The sequence below is a fragment of the Pleurodeles waltl genome, chromosome 1_2 (assembly GCF_031143425.1).
Source record: "Pleurodeles waltl isolate 20211129_DDA chromosome 1_2, aPleWal1.hap1.20221129, whole genome shotgun sequence".
In the NCBI taxonomy this organism is placed as follows: Eukaryota; Metazoa; Chordata; class Amphibia; order Caudata; family Salamandridae; genus Pleurodeles; species Pleurodeles waltl.
This window is the reverse complement of record NC_090437.1, coordinates 16,275,433-16,291,057: the sequence shown is the minus strand read 5'-3', so window position 1 is coordinate 16,291,057 and position 15,625 is coordinate 16,275,433.

Sequence of the window (15,625 nt, the reverse complement as noted above, 5' to 3'; positions counted from 1 at the left end):
ATGTTGTGGGGGCGGAGGATGTTGGCGAGAGGAGCCATGTAGATCTTGAAGAGGGTGGGGCTGAGGGAGGATCCTTGGGGGACCCCACAGATGATCTTGGTGGCTGTAGACCGGAAAGGAGGGAGGCAAACTCTTTCAGTTCTTTCGGAGAGGAAGGAGGTGAGCCAGTCCAGGGCCTCAATGGCATTTAAAATAGTGGGTGGTAACTCCCTAGAGTTGTAGTTTGGCCCACAGTTTGCCACGGGGGACACAATCAAAAGCAGCTTTAAAGTCAACAAAGCACAAATAGGTAGGAGTCCCAGTTGCTTTTGCTCTGTTGGTGATCAGTCCCAGTGCTATAAGGTTTGTTAGCATTCCTTGTGCTTGGTGAAGCCACGTTGATTTAAGGGTAAAATGTTTTTATCTGTAATCCAGGACTCTATGGGGGTCATTCTGACCTTGGCGGTCCATGACCGCCATGGCGGAGTGCGGCGGAAGCACCGCCAACAGACTGGCGGTGCTTCCTGGGCGATTCTGACCGCGGCGGTAAAGCAACGTTCGGAAAAGGGGAGCCGGCGGTTTCCCGGCGGTTTCCCGCTGGCCCAGGGAACCCGCCATGGCGGCGCTGCTTGCAGCACCGCCATGGGGATTCCGACCCCCTTACCGCCAGCCTGTTTCTGGCGGTGTCCACCGCCGGAACCAGGATGGCGGGAACGGGCCCACTGCCCATGCCACTGGCATGGGCAGTGCAGGGGCCCCCTAACAGGGCCCAACAAAGATTTTCACTGTCTGCTTAGCAGACAGTGAAAATCGCGACGGGTGCCACTGCACCCGTCGCACCCCTTCAACTCCGCCGGCTCCATTCCGAGCCGGCTTCATTGTTGAAGGGGCTGTCCCGCTGGGCCGGACGGCGGTCTTCTGGCGGTCACCCGCTGGCCCAGCGGGAAAGCCGGAATGACCGCCGCGGTCTTTTGACCGCGGTGCGGTCTTTCGGCGGGAACCGCTTGGCGGGCGGCGACCGCCGACCGCCGCGGTCACAATGACCGCCTAAGTGTTTTAGCACACAAGATGAGAAATACTTGAGGTCAACGTCTAGGAGAGCGATTAATCTGTAATTGTTTGGGGTGGATTATAGAGCTTCTCCAGGTTGCTGGGACAATACCTGTTGGAAGTACATGAAGAATTTCACCTCCTTAGGCTTTGAACATATTCACAAATCCAGTCAGGGTGGTGAGTGTGAAAGGAAACTAGAGTTTATGGATCAAATCTGTTTATTGTTTTCAAGTTATTAACATGTCAAGTACAACTCTTCACAATAAGGCAATCACAATGCAACGGTGTTGTCTGGGAGTATTGGGGCGGCCCATAACAATCCACTCCTGCTCAGCAATGTCCGAAAGGGCCTCCTCCTCGCCTCCTCTCTGTACTCCCACTCCTAAGAGGGTCACCCAGCATCATGTGCTGCACTGTGAAGCGAACTCCATGCATGGTAATATACAACATAGAAATGATTAGTAAAACACCAACATTATTTCCCTGAAAAGGCCCGCCATCCACCAATCTCTCGAGTCCCCCGCCCTACCCCCACATGGTCCCGGTTCTCCCAAGAATCTCTCCTGCAAACACACTCCCAGAAGCTCAGGTCAAACCCAGGGAAACTAGAGTTTAAAACACAATAAAGCATAGTCTAAACAAGGAAGCCAAATAATACCAATGGCTATTAAGCTATAGCCTGCTTCTAGGACAATTTACAATCCAATGTAATAGACTACTATTTTCAGGATGCACAAAAAATCAGGGCAACTGATGCAAAAATTATTTCGAATATACACAGCAAAAGTAATCAGTTCTTATGACACTACTATAATTTTCACAAGAATCAACGTCTTTTAAGAAATGTACCTACTCAGTACTGTATCAAACCTTATATTTTCACCTTTTTAAAAATAACTACAGTACTGTACACACACCATTGTTATGACAATTTGTTAATTATATTTTAGATTGTATTAGCCCTTATATTTTCGTGTTTTATTGAATAACAACCAATGTTTCTTTAAAAACTACCCTTGCTATGAAAACCTTTTGTATATAAATGTATTTAGGGACAAAAAATTGCCTCCCCTTCACATCTACATATCAAACCTTGCACTGACTGTTCTCTGTTGGTGTATTCATACACAAGTGTAAACTTGACATGAAATGTATTATAATACATGTAAAATACACAATATATATATGGAACTTGGGTATGCTACGGATGACACATGCTTCTTTGAGATAGTTGTCCTACAACCAAAGACACGCCTCTATGTCGTACTTCACTAATGTCATACAAAATACACCTTGGAAAACAGTGACAATCCTTCTCAGATATGCAGATACTATGGACTAAAATAAGGTTTAGCCATAGGAAGTACTTCCCTAGATTTGGCAACCTTACCTCCACAATGTGTTCTGGAGTACAGTTTGGAAACAATCGAATGACCACTTCAGCTAACAAAATAGAAGACACACTCATTCACACCCTTATAATATGATTGCCTCATAACCTTAAAGCATACAAATTCCACTCAGCAGGTCATGTCATTGTCACGTAGACCTGTGTTCTTCTGCAAAACCCAGATGTTGACCATTGTTACTACTAGAGTACTGTATACTCCGAAATAGGACAGTGGCATACTGCAAATGCCTGCGATGGCCATAAGTAGCCCCCCCATTCACTGAAGCATCCCCGATGGTAAGCACACACCCCTGCAGCCACCCTCCCTGCTCATGTGTATATAAATTTATTTAGGGACAAAAATTGCCTCCTCTTCACATCTATATATCAAACCTTGCACTGACTGTTTTCTGTTGGTGTATTCATACAGAAGTGTAAACTTGACATGAAATGTATTATAATACATGTAAAATACACAATATATATATGGAACTCAGGTATGCTACAGATGACACATGCTACTATGTGATAGTTGTCCTACAAACAAAGACACGCCTCTATGGCGCACTTCACTAATGTCACACAAAATACACCTTGGAAAACAGTGACAATCCTTCTCAGATATGCAGATATTATGGACCGATATAAGGTTCAGACATAGGAAGCACTTCCCTAGATTTGGCAACCTTACCTCCACAATACTGTATGTTCTGTAGTACAGTTTGGAAACAATCGAATGACCTCTTCAGCTAACAAAATAGAAGACACACTCATTCACACCCATATAATATGTTTGCCTCATAACCTTAAGGCATACAAATTCCACTCAGCAGGTCATGTCATTGTCACGTAGACCTGTGTTCTTCTACAAAACCCAGATGTTGACCATTGTTACTACTAGATCACTGTATACTCTGAAATAGGACAGTGGCATATGTTATCATTTTCCAGGTAGTCTGCTAGAGAACGCAAGGAGACTATCCATAAGATATCTACACAAACTGCATGATTTGCCTTTTCTCTGTCATTGTCAACAATTATGTTCTGACTTCCCACAAAATAAAACCTTTCTACTTTAAATACACAATACTCCACCCCTATTCAGTTTACAACCCCACATTTCTTTCACAGTACTTTTAATATCTGACACCGACCTCACACCTTTCATTTTGTGGATAGAGAGTTTGAGTATTACAGTTTGCTATGCCACTACTCCACATGTCTGTAGACAAATCGGTAATATATATTTTTTCGTTGTTACAATCATTCTTACAAATGATGTTATGACCTTGCCAAAGCCTAATGCTTATCAGTGTAAGGGCAAAACACAAGTTGGCTGAGCCACTTTAAAGCATATTTGAACATTAAAAACAGATATAAATGAGACAGAAATACATAACGACTGCAGCTACAAATACATTGAAAAGGAGCGCAACAAAGACTAATGTCTATATATATTTATTTTTGGATACAAGATGTTGCTTTCCACTACGCTATAAAATATACATACTCACAACCAAAGGCTTAGCAAAAAAATATATATATATATCGTAATATGACAAAAGACTTTGGAATTTCTCGCACAATTTTCGTCAGCTACTGGGTACTACAGTTCCTCTTCCTTAAATTATCTCAGGTCTGACAGAGACTCTGCAGGGTAAATTTGATACACAGGAATATTGAATTGTATTGGAAGTCAATGACAAACATAAAAGGCTTATAAGCTCCACCGCCCGCCAAAGTAACCCCGTCGGAAGACCGCTCCGCGGTCAACAGACCGCGACGGTCATTCCGACTTTCCCGCTGGGCCGGCGGGCGACCGCCAGGAGGACGCCCGCCGGCCCAGCGGGAAAGCCCCTTGAGCAATGAAGCCGGCTCCGAATGGAGCCGGCGGAGTTGAAGGGGTGCGACGGGTGCAGTGGCACCCGTTGCGATTTTCAGTGTCTGCAAGGCAGACACTGAAAATCTTTATGGGGCCCTGTTAGGGGGCCCCTGCACTGCCCATGCCAGTGGCATGGGCAGTGCAGGGGCCCCCAGGGGCCCCACGACACCCGTTCCCGCCATCCTGTTCCTGGCGGTAACAACCACCAGGAACAGGATGGCGGGAAGGGGGTCGGAATCCCCATGGCGGCGCTGCAAGCAGCACCGCCATGGAGGATTCCCTGGGCAGGGTTAAACCGGCAGGAAACCGCCGGTTGCCCTTTTCTGACCGCGGCTTTACCGCTGCGGTCAGAATTGCCCATGTAGCACCGCCAGCCTGTTGGCGGTGCTACCTCCGGCCTCCACCCTGGCGGTCTATGACCGCCAGGGTCGGAATGAGGCCCTTAATATTTTACAATTCTTTCTTTAATACTAAGATAGCCTATGCTGGAAGCAAAACAATGATAGCTTGTTTTAGAAACACACTAGCACATGTGAATATCAAAAACGTAATTAGAAAATACCTGACATTTAATTGAAAGCTATCAAGAACCCACATTCTAAGTTCTGCCAAGTAGCTACAAATGCACACTCTCTAATGTCCTCAGCTCTTCTAATGTCATCATTGTGAAGACACTCTTCTGTGTTCAGTGTTCATAGGCAAGGCCCTCAGCTGTTAGGCATAGTGTCCCTAAGATCCAAAAGTCTTCTTTGAGTGACCAAAAGCCAAGGATTTCATTGGGTCTTGAGGGAAAGCCGAGTGTAGTGAGGTCTGCTCCCCAGAGGTTTTGAAAAATTAGGTGCAGTCAGTTGTGACTGCCCCTTAAAAATATCCTTGGCGTTTTGGGCTGCTCTGGAGCCTAAAGTAGCCCAATTTGCACATATGTAGGCTATTTTGGGCTCTTTTCTACCAAGGTGGGATTGGTGTCCCCGTAGTTGGTGACCCAATTAGTGTAGGTTTAAATTTCCAGTACTTTTTTGCATGGAGTCATTAGTGCAAAAGGAGTTGGGGAATGGCAACTAGTGCCATCAAGGTAACAGAGGCTTTGCTCTTGTTGTGCGAGACCAGCTGGACATCTTGAAAGAGGCAGAACATGAAGGGAGAGAAGGGAGGCCTATGTGTCGGCCCTCAGAACAGGGAGTGGTGGTTGTGGCTGTGTGCTCACCACCAAAGAAAATGAAGGCAGAGAAACTACAGGTAAAGAATGGCTGCTCCATTCCCACACGCGCTGCCCCACAGGTGGACTCGGCCCTCGAATGCAGGGCGGGAGCTGTCACTTCCATGACCCATTTCGAAGCTGATTAGGTGGACGGGCATCTCAACGAGGCAACCTGGACTGCGGGTGGCTCCCGTGAGGTCAACAGCAGAGACTCTCATGGAGACCGACAGGTGGGGGAATGAGGTGGCTTAGTTACATGAAGGAGGGAGTTATTGCCCCCCCTGACATGGCAATGTTAGAGTATTCCTAGGGTGGGGGAGAAGAAGTAAGGTCCCTGAGAAGGTCTTGGGAGGGGCCTGCACCCTGGAGGACTACATCGCCAAACACAAGGGTGTACAATCAGGGGAAGGCCTCCTGGATGGGGGGAGACCTGTAGTTTGGATGCTGTGACTGGCTTCAGAGAGGCCTCCCGGGCCTACCAGAAGGCTGGGCAGAGTGAGGCCTATGGGCAGTAGACTTGAGATGAGGGTCTGAGTTGGAGCAGAACAGGGTGGTCATGCAGGACCAGGACAGGGCGGAGGGTCAGGGGCCTCCCATGGGGGCTGTACCTGCCATTGTGGAGGCCATGCTCAAGTGTAGTGGGGAGGAATATGAGGAGGAAGGGGGCATCATGAGGAAAGAAGGACATGAAACTAGTGGTAGGGACAGGGGGACAGGTTCTTAGGAGAGTGTGTAAGGTAGTGCGGGAGTGTAGAATGCTGGGGAGAATGGAGGAACAGGCCTGCACAAGCTGTGTACCATTCCTCTCCTCTTGTTTGCAGATGGGGGAGAGTTACCAGTGTCCCGACTTGGCAGTGCTTGGCGCGGCCCATAGAAACTGAGGAGAAGAGAAGGTTGGGCTCAGAATGGTTCACCAGATGTCTATGTGGGATCCCAGTGCAGCCAGTGGAAGTGGACCCAGAACAACCTTGTGTTCTCCAACAGTGGGTCAGGCTGAGGTGACCTCTGGCATGTGTCAATCAAAGGACAGACGTGGGGTGACAACAGACCAGTATGGTGGGGTCCACACTGCTCCCCTGGGCACCAGGTGTTGGCCCGCATATCAGGAGAGTCAGAAAAAGGCGGGGCACTATGAGTGGAATTGTCTGGTGTGGGCCAGGTCGGGAGACACCATGGGGTGCTGGTGCTGGAGTATGAGGGTGAGAGCCATGAGAAAGTGAGTGAGGATGCGGACACAGGCATGAGAGTTTGGGGTCATGAAGGGGGGTTCTACTAACATTTAGTTGTCTAGCTCATTGAAGGTATGGCACAGGACAGTCACAGACACGAGGAGGCCACTGGTGAGAGGGACAAGTGCCTGCAGGGGCACTGTCCTTGTAGCCAGGTAAGGGCACTGTGGCTGGGCAAGGACCCAGCGTTAGTAGTTAGTATTCACAGGAGTGGACACAGGCTGTAGTATTGAGGGGCAGGGGTAGAGAGGTAATTATGTGGTGGACAATGGTGTGGGGACGGACACGGCGACAATGGTGGCAAATAAAGAGTTAGGGGAAGGAGAGACACAGGGAAAGGAGGACATATCAAAAGCCGCAGGGAGCGTAGAGGGCGACAATGAACATACTGCGGAAGGGAAAGTTGACAAGAAGAGAGGGGGCGGAGAGTAAGGAACTGAAAATAAAACATCTACCCTATATGGGAACAACAAAGCTGTTGGGGACCAACTTGTTGCAGACTACAAAAGAGAGGATATGGAAAGGGGAATATGTGGAGATGCTTAAACTCCTCCATGTGGAAGTGGGGTCAAAGGAAGGGTCCAAGTAGGGGGAATACAAGCTGGCCAAACGGGTGAAAGTTCCCCAGACAATTGAAAATTGGACAGCGGCCTTTTTAATATTCATCAATGTTTACAGCAAAAAACTTCCAGAATGCTGCATAGCACTGTTGAAGCACATGGACGTTATATGCAAAGCCCAGCTGACTTTTGGTGGGTATGCTTGGGCGCAATATGATGAGGAATTCAGAGTGAGAATGGCTTGGGATCCAGAGGCAAAATAGGGGGAAACTGGATAAGGATCTATGGCAGCACACCATGGGCCTGGTTTGGGGGAGACAGTTTTTACAGGAAACGGGCTGCCAATAATTTACAAGCCCTTTCAGGAGTGCCCCACCTGGGGTGTAGTAGGACAGGTCATCAAAAGTGCCCACAGATCCAGAGGGGCATCCTGGAATTTCAGCAAAGGTTTGTACAAGAGAGAATATTGTAAAGTGCTCAAAGTACAAAGACCGGCACGTCCTCATTCATTGCTTTGGGCAGACAGGGAGCGCTCAGGGACAGCCATCAAACCAGTGTCAGTTATCGACAGGCAAGGATCGCACCAATGTCAAACAGCAATTCTCGAGTAGAGGTGGTAGAGAGCAACAAGGACCTGCAGGTAACAGTGCGTACTCAGAGGCTGGAGTATTGGATGGACTTTTATGGACGTCCAGAAGAGGCTGGGATACTGAGGGAAGGTTTCAAACAGGGTTTTCAATTGGGATATCAAGGTCCACTGATGCATAGGTGGGCAGATAATATGTGCTCTGCCAGAGAAAAATGGTAGTGCAAGGAAAACTTGATAACGAAATTGCACAAGGGAGAGTGGCAGGCCCCTTTGAGGACTGGCCAATGGAGAATCCGATTGTGTCACTGACAGGCCTTATGCCAAAGATAGAAAATTGACAGTTCTGCCTTACCTAGCACTTGTCGTGGCCAGAGAGTGGGTCAGTGAATGGCTTTAAACCACAGGAGTTGGTCTCGATATACATGTAATGGGAGGGAAAATGGTATGTAGACAAAGCACCACCAATGGGATGCTCTGTATCGAGTGCACTATTTGATTGTTTCAGTTTCTTTTTACAGTGACTTTTCACTTGGCACATGAGTGACATATTATCTTGATGATTTATTTTTCATGGGGAAGCCCAGCTCGGTGGGCTGCTAACTTGCAATGGCAAGGTTCCAGAAGCTCATAGATGAGTTAGGGGTCCCGCTTGCACCAGAAAAGACAAAAAGCCCCTAACACGGTTTGGTTCTTCTTAGGGATGGAATTGGACACAGAACATGTGGAGGTGAGGCTCCCGCAGGTAAAGAAAGAGACAATTCTAACATTGGTGGCTACAATGCTAGATGGGAAAAAGGTGAAAGTGAAGGAGGTGCAGATCCTGCTGGATCACCTCAATTTTGCTTGTTAAGTGGTCAGGGCAGGTAGGGCTTTCTGTAGGTGCCAGGTCTGGCCCTCGCAGGGGTTCTCTGCCTCTCCACCACGTACGATTGCCAGCAGGAGTGAAAGAAGATCTCAGAATGGGGTATTTCTTTTTTAAATCCTTTAACAGCATTCTGGTACCTGGACAAGATTAGATAGACTGAGATGTCCAGATATTTTCAGTCTCAATGAGAGGACTGGGTTTTGGCCTTTGTTGGCAGAGCAGGTGGTGTGCAGAAGAATGGCAGGCACATTGGAAGACAGAGGGTAGGCTCACTGGATTACTGGAGCTTTTTCTACTGGTGGTAGCAGTCACACTGTGGGGGGCAGAGCTGGCTCACTGCAAGGTGCTGTTCAGTTTGGATAACATGTCTGTGGTGCAAGTGGTCCACTGGCAGTTGGCCAGGGAGGAGCAGGTATTGAAACTGAGTTTTGGGTTGCCAGCACCACAACATTGCTTTCAGGGTATTCCATGTGCTGGGGGTTGAAAATTATATTGCAAATGCTTTGTCTTGTTTTCACTGGCAGAGATTCCGTGGGCTGGCTAAGGAGGCAGAGCATGCAAGACCCCCATTCTAGAGGAGCTGTGGTCAATAGGCAACAAAGGGTGGTGCAATTGGTGCCAGGGTCTACCAGAAGTTCATACAATCAGGCTTGGACAGGATTCTTAGCATCCGGCGCACAATACAGGTGTGAGGTTTGGAGAAGGTCTGAGGATGTAATCAATTCATCCTGGTATTGATGGACAAAGGTATGTTTTGAGTTACTTTTGCTGGGAAGTTAGCAGGTAGGTATTTCCTTTATGGGGATGTTGCTATGGGGATATGCTCTATCAGACAGAGAACTGAGTCACAGGATGCTGGAAGGTTGACCAAGAGAGCTGGTCTACAAGGGGAAACTTGGACAGCCCATTTCCATGCTACTGTTCTGACGTATCCTTTAACTGTTACCCCAGATATGCAGAAGGGAGGAAGAGACATGCATATTTTTCTGCGTTAATGTCTGGGATATTTTTTGGGGCTTTAAGAATGTCTGAATTATTGGGTTACAATGACAAGAAAGGGTTGTTTTGGGATGTGGCCAGCATGGTGTTGAGGCTACGTAGTACAAAAACGGACCAGAGAACATGAGGAAAAGATGTAGTTTTGCATAGTTACTCAGATTTTGAGATTTGTCCGGTGGTTTGGGGGGGTCTTAATGACCGGGGCTGTGCAGGGAGTGTGAGGAGGTGGTATTTCAGCAGCAGGCCGGACAGAGGGGAGGGTGAGTGCATTCCAGCTGCTATACATATTGTGCAGGCCCCTTGCAAGACTAGGTCTCCCCCTTCTCTGCTTTGGAACCCATTCCTTCAGGATTGGCACAGTGACTGAGGCTGGCTGATGTGGTTGGGAGCCAGAGGACATTATGAGGTTGAGCCATTGGTCTTCAGATTGTTTTCAGAAGTATGTGTGCATTGACAGGGATAATGGCTGCGTCACCTCCTCTTCGGGATGATATTTATCTCTTTTTCTGTTGCATGTTCTGTCACGAGGCCAAATTTGAAGGAGACTTCAGTCTGGGTGGTTGGAACAGCAGGCAGGTCAGAGAGGAATTGGGTCCAACTTGAGTTTGCGGATCATAGGATTTCTGTACATTGGAATGGGATTGGTGGCATAAGATGGCCTGAATTGATCTGCTGTTTGAACAGTATGCTGGTGAGGGGTATATACCCAGTATTATTGATTCTGCACTTGGGAGAAAATGATTTGGTCCAGGAGAAAGGTTTTTGTGCTGATGAGGGCCATGAAGAGGGATGTGAGACAACTGAGGGCCTAGTGGTCAGGTTGCTTCATGTTAAGGACTGGGTTTATGCCTCATAGGCAGTGGAGGGGTGTGGTGAAGCCTGTAGCAGTAGACAGGGCTCGGGGAAAGATTAATAGGGAAATAGGCCGTTTTTGCTGAGGCATGGGTTTTGGCTGAGTTTACCATTCTGACATTCAGTAAAACAATGTCTAATTCCCTGGATGCCATTGATTGACTAAATAGTAATCGGGAAGCGTGGTCTGGGGACATTACTGGGGTCAATTGTATGGAAGAGGGATCGAGCCCCGCCCACAGCCACGATACAATTAACCCCGAGCTTCTAATTTTAACATGGAATGTAGCTGGTCTTAGCAAGAAGTTAGGGGACTCGGAGTGGGCCACTTTCATTAATGATTCCCACATTTGCCTGTTTCAGGAAACCTGGGCTGTTGGCCAAATTCATATTGATGGGTTCTTCTCGTATAATATTCCCGCCCAGTTATCAGAGAAGGGCCGAGGCCGTGGTAAAGAGGGACTGCTAATGCTCATTAATAAGAATTTGCAATGTGAGCATCTTTTGTTAAAAACAGATTCAGTGGATCTAATGGGAGTACAATTTACTTTTCATCAGGAATGTTAAATCATTGTTATCAATGTATACGCTAGATCTGTTCCAAGGGGTACTGAGTCTCAAATTTTGATACAGCTGTCAGAACTTCTTGACTCCTTATGTCCCCCATTCTAGCTAATATTAGCAGGTGATCTTGTCGCGTGGGCTCTCATTATTCTAAATGAGACTACTCGATTTCTAGGCAGCAGGATCGATAACGGTGTGGGGGACTGAGTCTGACCCACGTGTAAAGAACTCTGTCACCCTAAATCCGTTTTTTGCTCCGGCTAACTAGCAGTGCCTCATTTTTCCCATGAGGAAGGAATGATTTGGCAGCCGAGCGCATGACATCTTTGGAACTTCTCAGGGAAGTCGTGGTCACTCAGATCCAAACCAACTCTCTTATTTCCAATATGATCTCATATACAAATGACAAAGACAGTATAAGTTTTATATAATATTTTAATAAAACGACTGTATTTTAGATATTAAGACGTAAGCCGCAATAACCAGAACAATACAACACAGTAGGATTGAAATAGTCACCAGGAGAGTAAAACATAAGAACAAAGCTATCATATTGTCTAACAGTTTCTACTCTCCCTCTGCTTGTTCTATTTAGAGCACAGCATGTTAAGCTTCTACCTTGCCTGTCAGAATCACTGTGGAGACATCAGCCCTCATACCTGAGCAAAGACCTGTGATCTTGGTTCAGCATCTGCAACGAGGCAGCCAGCGTCTAGTTGTGGTTCCCTGGTCGGAATCTCCCTCTTGCGTGTATTGGGACAAGGAAGTGATTTTATAACTAACATGTCATCGTGATCACAAAATGTCCCTACGCAGGAATGCCAAGTCTAAACTCCTACCACGTCTATCGGCAATGTACCAGACTGTATCCTTGACTGAAGCACAGAGTAAATATGTTATGGAGAACTCCAGTGCTGAAGTAGGCACAACAGTGTGATATGAATAAAAAAACAACACCGTAGAACTGGCTATTTGAAAAATAACAGTACGAAGCCTAATAAAAAGCATGTAGAGCAAAGTGCACGGAGGCTCTAAGCTGTCAGCAAATGAATAAAATATATTCAGGGCAAAGTGCACAAATGCCTAAAGCCTGAAGCTAAAGCGCAATGAATACGTAAAAACTGACCACACTACACCCTCCCCTTGTCGGTAGCAAGTGGTTCCAATAATATAAAAGGATGCCCCAAATATAAAATCAATTATTTTAACAAGGTGAGAAGACAACAAAGTCATAAATTTAGGAAACATGTGACCATAAAGCCAAATTCATTATAGTGTCAATTTCGTAGGAGAAAAAAAAAATCCAATCGTCAGACAGAAGCAACAGAACGCAGGAGTTCCTCCACTTCGATATATGTCAATATCGGAAGATCCACGCCACAAAGTACCATGGAGCAGGTGTGATCCAAAGCCCCAAAACCATGCAGGGCGGCACCCCGTGCAGGGCCTATGAAAGAGACAATACCATCTTCCTCCAGGAAGGGAATCTCATAAACCGCCTCACGAAGCAAGCGCATCCGTAGTGCACAAGTCTGGGAATGAGCCCTAATCGGGAACATCAACAGATCAGTATCGACCATTGGAGGGCTTTGCAGTGAGAGACAGAGAGCCACTGCATGTTCAAACGAGCACCAAAGGCATCGAAACACAGGCTGCACACAATCCAAAACCGGTCTGAATGACAGAGACCAGTCACACTCCAAATGTCCCAGGAGAGTTGCTCCAAAATGCTGCATCATGCGTTCACGACACAGCTGCGCTGACGGGAGCCGCAATACAGGATCTCGTCGTGACGGGACAGCCATTGCGGAAAAATAGCAACAACAGCAAGACTCCAGCCAATAAAGCCAAAGTAATCGGGAAACCCCCAAAAATGCTTCCGAAAATAGAATGTATAGCCGAAGGTATCAAACCGAATATGGAAGAGAAGGTGTGAGTAAAACCAACACCAACGGCTTTGAAAAAATGTGCAATACCAGCAGTGCTGGATGCATTAAATATACGTCCCACAAGTTCACCGAAGTGACTTGGAAAGTTAGTATTCAAAAGGGACTGTATCTCCGCCGATGACCTTGCCACCTGAAGTGCGTAGGTCTCGCTAGCAGATGTAAGGGCCACATGCTTTTGAAACAATAAAGCTTTTAGCCGACTCAACTTGTCGAAATCAACCTTGGAAGTAGCAATATGAGGCCAGATGTCCGCTACCTCCCTAATTTGAGTGGGGGGAAACAACACATTCCCGCAGCACGTAACGGCCTTGTTGACAACGACGATGTAATCTATTCCGGCACGCATGCCACAGCAGCGTTCGTTGTTAAGAACAATGTAACTGCCGTTAGAAAGCACCTTGAAAGTGTTTTTAATAACCGGGACTGGAACTCCCTTCAGATAACAAGCTAAGTTAGCAATCGAAGCGTTACACGCCCCGTGCAAGGACAGCTGTTTACAAACCATTGAAAGGCTGACAGAAGCTTCGCATTCGCTGCCGCTAAGAAAAACCTCCCTCAAACCATTAACACATCTGTACTGAAAGGGAAGCTCCCACACCTCGTGTATGTAACTGTCTCCCAATAGTTCATATCTGCCCACCGGAATGTGCTTCAAACAAGAAGTAAATTGAAAAGTGGAGATATGCAAATTAATAACCCCATGAATCAACCACTCAGCTGACGGAATCTCAGCTACCGTGAAAGGCAGTTTCTCTAATTTCTCAATATTCAACATAACATATGTCGCTTCCTTTTTAGCCATCAGTTGTTGCTGATGAGTCAAATTAAAAGAGATAAAGATCTCTCTGGCACGAACGTGCTGCCATGGAACGCGACCCGCCTTCAAGGTCTGAAGAGTCCAACCCAGCTGCATGATGGACCGCGTCTGACTCTGCCCATGATATAAAGAAGACATGTCCAATTTAATAATGTCAATGGCAGAGGAAACAATGCTGTCAATCGTGTAAACACGGTCAGAAAGGGTATGCATGCCATTATCAACAACAGACAAAGTCTGCATCAGGTTTTCCTGATCAATCTGCCTCAACCGGGCTGCAGCCTCTTGTTGTGAAAGCTTCCAAATCTCATTATAAACTTCGTATAAGAACCTTTTCTTCCATGGTACTTTGGGACCCGACAAAAAATCTTGTAAATCAGTATCATTAGACAGTAACGTGAGATGTGACTTAACTGCATCCAGCATGGATGACTTCAACCATTGCTGACAAAGCTTCCCCACACTGTATGTAGTTATAATATCAGCATGTTCTGGTGAAACGTAACGAGGGTCTGCCCTACTAGTCCTGAACCCCCCTGAAGAGGTGACAAAACGTTGATGACACACATTAGTGTCTACAGGCCATAATAACCACCCGTCTGGATGTAACGATGAAATGTTAAGCGTACCATTCTGGACCCAATGTGTAAATTCACTAAAAGTAGCATTCACATAATGCTGCCAATTTTTTTATTTAGAAGGGACAGGTATACTAGGCAAAGTCAACTCCCTAATTGTCGCTAAGCCCAAACAGCTAGTCTGTTGTACTGTGTCATTGAGGAAAATCATCTGCACAGGGATAATACATGCTCTAAATAACGTGTCCCTGCCTTGCATTTGCCAATTTTTCGAACCCCAAACACTTTTCAAGTCAACAGTTTTAAACCAGTATTCATACCCCTCGACCGAAAGTTTTGATACAAACAAATTTGAATACAGTAATTTAGTATCGGTCAACAACATTTGCTTACTAGAATACGGGGCAACTTTAAAATAGTAAGACTTAGCATTTCGTTGATCATGCCCAGAAAAATATGCAAATTTATCATAATACGTTTTCTAACTCCCTTGTGGAGGAGTCGAGCAATGTTCCCATTGCACATAATTAAACATGGACTTAGGGCTACTAGCTTTATGAATAAAGTGGTGTCCATAATAGTTGTAGCAAAACATGTCACTATGATTATCTCTAAATTGGTAAGCATCTTCATCGTCATAGACAGTATAATATTGCAAATCCGTTAGCATAGAATCTACTGCCTTCACATCCCAATCATCAGAAACAATGCCAGGTATAACAATATCATTCATTGATAATTTGAGGACATACGGTATTTGAATCAATTCAGTGGGACCATATATATCAAACATTACTTTATCCCACACAATCCCATCCGGAATTGGTATTGCAGAAATGTTTACAGTGGACAAGTCTCTTCGAACCATATGAGACGAAAAATGCGGTTTTAATACAGTCTCCACGTGCTCAATGTCAGATCGATCAGGAAGAAAATGACCATGTATTATCAGAAAAAAAGTAACCACAAATCCCAACCATAATAAAAGAGTCATCACGGCCAAAAACAGCCACAAATAGTTCCAAGGAAAAACAAAATATGTGCGTTTAAGCCAACCCAGCAGCCGTCGTGGACCGTGGACAGAAGACATCGAGGACGAGGAACCGGACACATCATTATCA